We start from the raw sequence: 9,619 nt of genomic DNA on the forward strand, positions 1-9,619 counted from the left end.
AATAGGATAAATTATTCCGCTCTGTTTTCAGTTTTGCAGCATGCTGCCATCTAGTGGGCAGTGCCATTACATGACAATGTTGTAGACATTGTTAATTGGTGGAAAAAGTGCATGAAATTAAGCATGAAGTGCAATGCCATATATGAGGGTTAATAGTGTTACAGTATAACCAGAGGAACCAACACACAAGGAGAGCGAGTATGGAAACATAATGGGGAACGACTCCCACAGTGTGACATTACCAACAGCCTCTACACATTGAGAGCGCTCAGATTCTCAGAGGACTTCTTTAGTGTAGAGAGCTGTGAAAATTGCTAGGCTGTCATTACCATTAGTAAAGGGTTCATTACTACAGCAACAAGAGCCATATGAACAGTTGTACGACAGTGTTAGTCTGTGCGCAAAAAGGCACAAGAATAGGGCAGTTTTCCCTTCTTTGAAACAAACATTACACAAAGAGTATTGAATTTCACATGACACATTTCCTCCTGTCTAATGCCACTGGCAGTCATGCAGATGCTGTGGCATACCCAAACTCAGTCCTGGTTGGCTGTGGGTGGGATCTAATCAGCACCAAAGAGACTGATCATGAGCAGAGATTACAGAAGAAGACACCAAGGGTGTGCCTCCTCACTAAAGTAACCAAATACTGTTTTGTCCAGGTCAGTTTTTCTCTTTCACATAAGAGAAACAGCCACCATATATTCTAATAGGCTAGTTATATGTATACAAAAAGAAATGGTTATGTGCAAATTACCTCAACCACAGAGTGGTTCAATAGACAGAGGTACGAAAAAACAGAAGTGCATCAGTTTTCTTTTTGATTCAGCAATTTTTTCAGGTGTGATCCGTAACCATAGAAACTCAGTCTACTGAAAAGCTCATTTCCATCAGGAGGAAGTCATAAAAGAAGAAGACATTATTCAGTACTCACACTTTTGTTGATGATACATCTCACTTCCTACTTACAGTGGGGTCCAAACTTAAACCTGAAAAAAAAAACAATGTTTTAGGATTTTGAACATGTTTAAATATAAAAATATATATACTTTGAAATATTTAAGTTGTTATTGTTAACTAAAACTGTTCAGAAAAAAAAATCAGTAATTGAACTGAATGTGAAATAAACTAAAACAAATAAGTTTGCTAAAAATACTAAAATTAGAACACACAAAATGAAAAACTTAAAAATGAAAACTAAAAATAAAATCAACTCAAAATATCAATAAATGCTATTAATTAATGCTATTATAAATCATACAAAAGCTAATGCTTTGCTTCCATTAAACCACAAGATATTCTTTGGAACATTATCAATTAATCTCAAATCATTCATATATATATATATATATATATATATATATATATATATATATATATATATATATACATATAATTTAATAAAAAAACATACATACTATTAAAGTTTACTAAAATGAAATTAGGTGCATTTTCACTAGTGGTCTCAGACTTTGGATTCTTACAATACAATCAATCTTATTGTAGTGATTATTTTAAAATGTGTTTAAAATATTTGGTGTTAGTTGACTGTGTAAACAAAATACTAAAAAAAAAAAAAAAAAAAGATCAATAAAAACAAACTACTACTAAAAACAAATACTAAGCTTATTTCACAACTTGACAACAACAAAAAAAAAAAAAAAAAAAGAGGAAAAAGAGATAAAGGGGCCCCCAGGGATTGACACACCCTGTGTAATAGAAAAGATGATCTGCTGTAAGTGTGAGGGCCATTTTCACAGGTGGCTTTGTTTGTGTGTCTTAGTGTGAGAGAGAGAGAGCTGCTACAGAGAGGCTAACAGGAGAGTTGAGGGGGAGAAAGATGTTAAACCGGTCTGTGCTCCTCCGTACATCATTTTTCTCTGTCACTTTCACCCACCAAGCCATAAACATGTTTCCTACATTTTCAACTTCCTTTTTCTACCAACCCATATCACATCCATTCACATTCACATATAAATATGTAATATTTAAAGGAGTAGTTCATCCAAAATTAAAGCGGTGTCATCATGTATTCATCCTCATGTTGTTGAAAAAACAGTATGACGTGCTTCCATGGAATATAAAAATGCTGTTCTCCACTGCTCTTTTCCATAAAATAAAAGTAAATTGGTGACCATCAAGCTTCAAAAATGACCAAAAGCATTATGGAAGGGGATCATAGGACTCACACTAATTTCAAGTTGTCTGAAGCCATACAGTAACTTTATATATAGAACAGGCAAAAACAAATTGGTCTCACTAGCTACATTTACATGCAACAAAATAATCTGTTACTATTGATACCTGAATCGGACTGAAAAGCCCTCATGAAAGCACAGCAATCGACCCAATGGAGCTCAGTCTGAATGAACTGGTCAGTGGAGGAGGCTAAACATTTATTAATAGTTGCTAGAAGCTCTTCTAACATATATGTCAGCTTCCTTTTTGAATATGTCATCAAGGCAAACTGACAATTATACTCACGGTGGCTTTCTCTAGTTTTGAACACAGTGATCAGGCACTGCTCATACAAGTAATTCGCATGGACTATAAACAAATATGTGAATATATTTGCAAAGTTTAGGGTGCATATAAAATAAACTGATCCTTCAGAATCTGTGAATGGCTTACATTCGACTGGTGAAAATTATTGCATGTTAACATACCTATTGTGTCTCTCATAACCTAATTTCATAACAACAAATTTTGTTATTATCTTCAAATAAAGCTGCCATATGGCTTCAGATGACTTCAAACGTCACACAGACAACTTCTATGATTTTTTGCCATATTTAGAGCTGTACAGCTCCTAGTCAACATTCACTTTCATTGTATGTAAAAGAGCAGCGGGAACATTCTGTATAACATCTCCTTTTCTGGATTTCTCCAAAAGAATATCATACAGCATTAAGATGAGAAAAAAATGACATTCTCCTCCTTAATAAAATACCCGTCTGTCTTTACATCTGACGCATTTCACATAGTCAGGTGAAAGGCGCTAAGTCATGGAATATTTGAGCTGTCTGTGTGACGTTAGCACCGCTCTAAATAAGCAATCCTGAAAACAGCCAGGGTGTCTGACCCCTGAGAAAGAGCAAGAAGAACCCTGAAGGGCTGACACAAGGCATGCACAGATGGGCATGCTTTACCTCCACTGACAGGCTGCCGAGGGTCCAGGAAATGTCTGAGTCCACATCCTGGTCCCCGCTGTGCCTGAAAGAACCAGTTGCCACCAGATCACTTTTCATTAAGTAACCATGGTAAAAGACAGTAAGAGTGCTTTTCAAGCAGGCCTACTTATCACTTTATCTCATTATTTCATTCATACCCTATAATTAATACTGTCAGGGGATTCAGAAAACAACCCCTTTAGGATAACATTTTAAGCCTTAATAATAGAAAGTGCAAACACTTCAGCAACAATATCAGTCATCAGACTCCAGAAGAGATTAATAATATCATGACTAAATGCTCTATGACAAAGAAAAACGTCAGTATTGCTGACTGGAAAGTCACCAAGTGTAGAATAGTGGAAGGCGTGTCATCCTCTTATTGGAAACACGAAGTTCTCACAGTAATGGGAGTGTCACAACATTTTTTCAACCACAAGAACTGTCTTATTAACTTTATCCTGTTTTGGAACTGCGTTGCTTTCTTATTTTGCGTTACCTGTTAATTCGTGACAGTTGAAAAGTCAAGCACACGTCGACCAGCACCAGGATTTATTTCACGTGGAGCAGTTTGGATGGAGTTAAGAGCGGCGAAAGAGCCGCGAATTTAGGATGTGTTCAGGCGCATCACGCGCGACGACACCAGGTGAGCGGAAGACTTCATGAACAAATCCAGACTGCTCTATTACACAAGTCAGACAAGAAAAACGAGTGTATTTGTCGATGTTTTAAAACACAGAAATTCTACTTAAAAAGTTTAAGCACAAAAAGAAGTCGGGAAGTCAGTAGGAAAGTAGAAAGCAATCACGTCGTGATTGATTGATTGACATTTTCAGCGATGTGACGAGTAGTTCCATCTAAAATAAGCAACGTCAATTTTAAACAACATTTTGCTATTTTCTATATGTTGTTCTTTGCAGCCTTTCTCAAGCTCGTATAAATTTGGGGAATAGCCTACAAGAAAATACATTTAACACTCTTTTAGGAGTCACACTTGCCTCCTTCGCAGTCAAAAGTGACCGAAGCCTTGAAATGTAACTTTTTTTTTTCTTCTTCTTTTTTTTTCAGGAAATCAATGTAATATATTTTTGTTCAATAATATTTTTTGATTATTATTTATAATTTTGAGGAAACTTTATGATACTATGCAATATTTATACAATTTTAATGAGCTATTTTCTCCAGTAGAATTAATATATATTTATTTATTTACTATTTTTTAATAAATGCAATATTTCACATTAAAATAGAGTGAAGGCATTTAAAATCCATTTTTTTAAAGTGAGAATTGGGCCATCTGGAGGCATTAAAAAATAAAAACTCTTGTATTAGCACCCTATATAGATATATACAGAGGCTTTTGGATTCCCGTTGTTTTTTAGACATAATTTCTAAAAATATTTAGGTTTTGCTATTAGATATATATCTAGACATTCTAAAAGACTACTTTTTGTCAAGGTTTAGATATTTTTGGTTAGATAAGTATCAGGTTTTACATTATGATTACAGTCAAACATTAAAATCTTGTTAGAAAGGGAACACATAGAAAGCATTTTTGTTACTCAGTATTTGATAATTAACAAAACAACAAAATAAGGAATAGATAGTGATAATTCAAAACACTTTATGCAAACATTTTGTAATTAATTGATATTTTATTCAATGTAATTCAATTAATGTTACCAGTTCATTTCTGTGCATATATGTATATGTATGTGGGTGTCTATTTTGCACTCCTGATATTCTAGAGAGTCACCCCTTGATTGCTGCACACTTTTTTCCTGACCAGTGGTTGATTTGTAGTTTGTACCACCAAAATATTCACTGAGTTTTCACATACGTACATTTCGTACTTCCCATTCATTTCCTATGCCGGTCATTTTTGACCGCAAAGAAGTCAAGTGTGACTTTTTTTTTTTTTTTTTTGGACACTTTAACATATCCGAATCATTTCCATGATTTTTTTGTGTGTTCATATTGCTAATGTGACAAAAGTCACCAAGTGTCATCTCATTCCAATGAAGCTAAGATTTTTAAAATTTCAAAATATAAAATTTTTCGGTCAAAAATTACCGAAGAGGGTTCAAAAATTTGGAAATGGTGAGAGAACTGTGAAAAGTTGCATGACCTATGATATACAGTTTCCCTTATACATTCATATTTTACGTTACTGCTCATTATCAACCACAATGGTGCAGAGATGGTGGGTCACTTTGGGTCAGGTGATGAGACATCGTACAACTTTTTAGTTCTTATTCATATTTCTTAATGTACACTTTCAAGCATAGTATGTTGACAGTTTTCTACAGTGAAACAGCAGTACTGTTTTGTCTTGTACAGACAGAAAAATAGTTTTTTTGGAAAGATAGACAGATAAATCAATGTATGGGGTCTCTTGGTATGAGACAGGTGTGACGGCAATACAGACTATTTGTTTTTTTAGCTATGAATGGAATTTGATGGCATATTTATCTTGGCTCTCAGTACCCCTGAGAATGACAGGAAATGATAAAAATAATAAATAAAATAAAATTATATTTAAAAAAAAATTATATAATTTTTTTTTTTCTCAGTTTTTCTATCAACTGATTGTGAAGAAAGAAATAGATGGCTGGAGATTATCAGCACATTTAAATGTTGTCCAACCTGCTTGCATTCCAGAAACGACAATAACACACTGTATTAATTTGACTTCTTTGGCCAACAGGCTTCTCAATCTGATTTGTTTTTACGTCTAGATTTCCAAAGATAAAACAATGATATGTACTAAACCTGTAACCAATGTTCCCTCTAAGCTGGAAAGCATCCACTAAATTAAACTGCTGTAAAATTGTATCAGATAATTTTTATTTATTTATTTATTTTTATTTTTATTTTTTGCATGAATCTGTTAATCAACCTCAGTCCTGATCAAAACTACTAAATCTTTTTTTAAAAATCCAGGATTTTTACTCTTTAATTGCCAAGTTCATAAATGATGTCACTGATTTGGGGGAAAAAAACACAAAATTACTTATTTTCAATATAAAAAGTGATTGTGGACTGGATTTTTTTTTTACCTTTTATCACAGTCTTGGACATGTCAAAGATTAATAACAACATTGGCTTTCATGCATTGTTAGTTTTTGTGCAGCATCAGATTTTATTTTTTTCTCCCTCATTTACTGTTCGTGGCTGTTTTTGCCCCATTGACTTCCATTATAACGACATTTTTTGATTGCAAAGCCAAAGATTGTTGGTGGTTTTCCCTGTTGGGAAGAGGTAAAATTTGTAATTTTTACTGTTGATCACCAGGTAGCACCATTAACCCTTTAGATAGGCCTGTGCAAAAAAAAAAGCTTAGTTTCTGGCTTGTATATGGAGTTATATGGAGTATAACAGCATATTATAGTGTGTGTGTGTGTGAGAGAGAGAGAGAAAGTGTGAGAGAGACCTTTGCGCACTTACCTTGATGTATCTGAGAAAATCTAAATATGCACCTCAGATCTCAGAACTACATGGAGTAAACAAAAACAAAGTAAGTGTATTTATGCACCTGCTGCCTTTTGATGGTGAGAAGTACAGACTAAACAAAATGCAATCTGGCTGGTCATTTGATGGTGAGAAGAGCAGCAAGCAACATGAGAAAGGGCTTGATTTGTACCGAAGTTTTAGAAATGATTATGCAGCCTGACCCCTCCAGCGAGCTGCAGGATGTATTGTCTTCTCCCTCTGACACCACAGACTCAGGAGAGTCAGATCCTGATTTTGTTGTGGCACCCTCATCATCCTCTCCAGCTTCCATTGAAGGCGAGGAGGATTCAGAGGATCCTGGATCTGGGTGGATTGGGAGAAATGGCAAAGTGTGGAGACAACTCCCTTTCTTCAGTCAGCACTTGCATCTGTTGTGGTGGACACACTTGCAAAGAGCACCAAGTGATATGCCGCAAGTCCTGCTGGAAAGACTGAACACACACACACACACACACACACGTGCACACATACACGTGTTCTCCATCCATTCTCAACTCTTGCACCATTGTTCAGTTTATTTGAAGTTGTTGTTTCATTTTGGTTCATAATAAATTATGTTCATAAATCTGATGCAGAGTAGATTTTTTACAGAAAAAAATGGAAAAGTGTATCAATGAAGGATTTTAAGGTTTTAAATTGGCTTTACCATCAAGAAAAGACAAGCATTTCACACATATGCCGTCCATACTTCTCACCATCAAATGACCAGCCGGATGGCATTTTGTTTAGTCTGTACTTCTCACCATCAAAAGGCAGCAGGTGCATAAATACACTTACTTTGTTTTTGTTTACTCCATGTAGTTGTGAGAGCTGAGGTGCATATTTTAATTTTCTCAGACACATCAAGGTAAGTGCGCAAAGTTCTCTCTCTCACTCTCTCTCTCTCACACACACACACACACACACACACTATAATATTCTGTTATACTCCATATAACTCCATATACAAGCCAGAAACTAAGCTTTTTTTTGCACAGGCCTATCTAAAGGGTTAATGGTGTAAACAGTAAAAATTACAAATTTTACCTCTTCCCAACAGGGAAAACCACCAACAATCAAGAATGCATGATTATATGGTGTCATGGCTTTGCAATCAAAAAATGTCATTATAATGGAAGTCAATGGGGCAAAAACAGCCACGAACAGTAAATGAGGGAGAAAAATTTAAAATCTGATGCTGCACAAAAACTAACAATGCATGAAAGCCAATGTTGTTACTAATCTTTGACATGTCCAAGACTGTGATAAAAGGTTAAAAAAAATCCACTCCACAATCACTTTTTATATTGAAAATAAGTCATTTTGTGTGTTTTTTTCCCCAAATCAGTGACATCATTTATGAACTTGGCAATTAAAGAGTAAAAATCCTGGATTTTTTAAAAACATTTAGTAGTTTTGATCAGGACTGAGGTTGATTAATAGATTTATGCAAAAAAAAAGAAAAAAAATATTTATCTGATACATTTTTACAGCAGTTTAATTTAGTGGATGTTTTCATCCCGAACATAACGAAAGGGTAGTGAATTTGCCCACAGTGTATGGTTGAGTTTTAAAAAAAAATTCAAAGCATTTTCCCAAAATGTGTGTAAAAATAAGATTTGTCACCAAAAATCATTCCATTTGCTGAAACACAGAGAAAGTTGTGGCCAATTTAAGACTCAACAGCACCCCATAGTGGACGAAAACGTCCCCAACAGCACATAAGAGTTAAAGAAGAGTGGCTTGATTAACGTTAAGTGCTGGAAATAGCGGATGATTAACAGAACGGTAACAAAACGCTGAGACATTTACAGTCACACACAGGTGTATTGTGCAAACTGTGCTTCATAGCGATGTTTAGATAACTATATAAGAATTCACGTTTTTTTATTTTTTTTTATATATTTAACTTACAGATCTCAGTTTAAATGCTTCAGTTTGTTTTCTATTCTCTTTTGTCAGTTTAAATGCTTCAGTTGTTTTGATATATTATATTATATTATATTATGTTCGGCCTATATTATAAACCTAATAAATAATTGACCTTGTTTTTGAACAAGTCACTTATGCTCATCAAGGCTGTATTTATTTGATCAGAATACAGAAAAATAAAACCAGTAATATTGTGAACTCTTAGGCTATTGCAATTTCTAATATTGGTTTTCTATTTTAATATATTTTAAAATATAGTGTATTCCTGTAAAGCAAAGCTGCATTTCCAGCATCATTACTCCACTCTTCAGTCTTCAGTGTCACATGATCCTTCAGAAATCATTCTAATATTCTGATTTATTATCAGTGTTGTGCTGCTTAATATTTTTTGGAACCTTTTTTCTTTGGTTCTTTGATTAGGCTAATAAAAAGTTAAAAAGAACAGCATTAATTAAAAATATAAATATTTTCTAACAATATAAGTCTTTGTTATCGCTCTTTATCCATTTAACACATCCTTGCTGAATAAAAGTATGAATAAAAAAATAAATAAACAAGAAAGAAAAAATTGACTGACCCCAAACTTTTGAATAGTAGTGTATACTGTAACACAAAATTTCTATTTTGAATAACTGTTCTTTTTAACTTTTTATTTCTCAAAGAATCCTGAAAAGTATCACAGGTCCCAAAAAATATTAAGCAGCACAACTTTTTCCAACATTTATTATAAATTAGCATATTAGAATGATTTCTGAAAATGCAGCTTTGCTTCACAGGAATAAATTATATGTTAAAGTATATTCAAATAGAAAACTTTTATTTAAAATTGCAATAATATTTCACAATATTATTTTGTGAAATAATATTCAGTATTTTTTATCAAATAGATACAGCCTTGATGAGCCTAAGAAACTTCTTTAAAAAAATGTACTGACCCCAAACTTTTGAACGGCAGTGTATTGTACTGTAAAAATGTTTTCTCAGGTAACCTAAAATGTACATCATTTAGTTACATCAAGGGTCAA

At 33.8% G+C, this 9,619-nt stretch overlaps 1 long non-coding RNA gene across 1 annotated transcript; it reads right to left on the bottom strand.

Annotated features, from left to right (window-relative positions):
• Nucleotides 1–931: 931 nt before the first annotated feature.
• Nucleotides 932–3,811, bottom strand: LOC131533160 (uncharacterized). Its single transcript, XR_009269055.1, has 3 exons — nucleotides 3,670–3,811; nucleotides 3,150–3,213; nucleotides 932–989 (listed from the first exon to the last, which is right to left on the bottom strand). It is a non-coding gene; the product is annotated as an uncharacterized LOC131533160 (long non-coding RNA).
• Between the last annotated feature and the right edge of the window lie 5,808 nt (nucleotides 3,812–9,619).

Source organism: Onychostoma macrolepis, chromosome 24 (genome assembly GCF_012432095.1).
Source record: "Onychostoma macrolepis isolate SWU-2019 chromosome 24, ASM1243209v1, whole genome shotgun sequence".
NCBI classification, from domain to species: domain Eukaryota; kingdom Metazoa; phylum Chordata; class Actinopteri; order Cypriniformes; family Cyprinidae; genus Onychostoma; species Onychostoma macrolepis.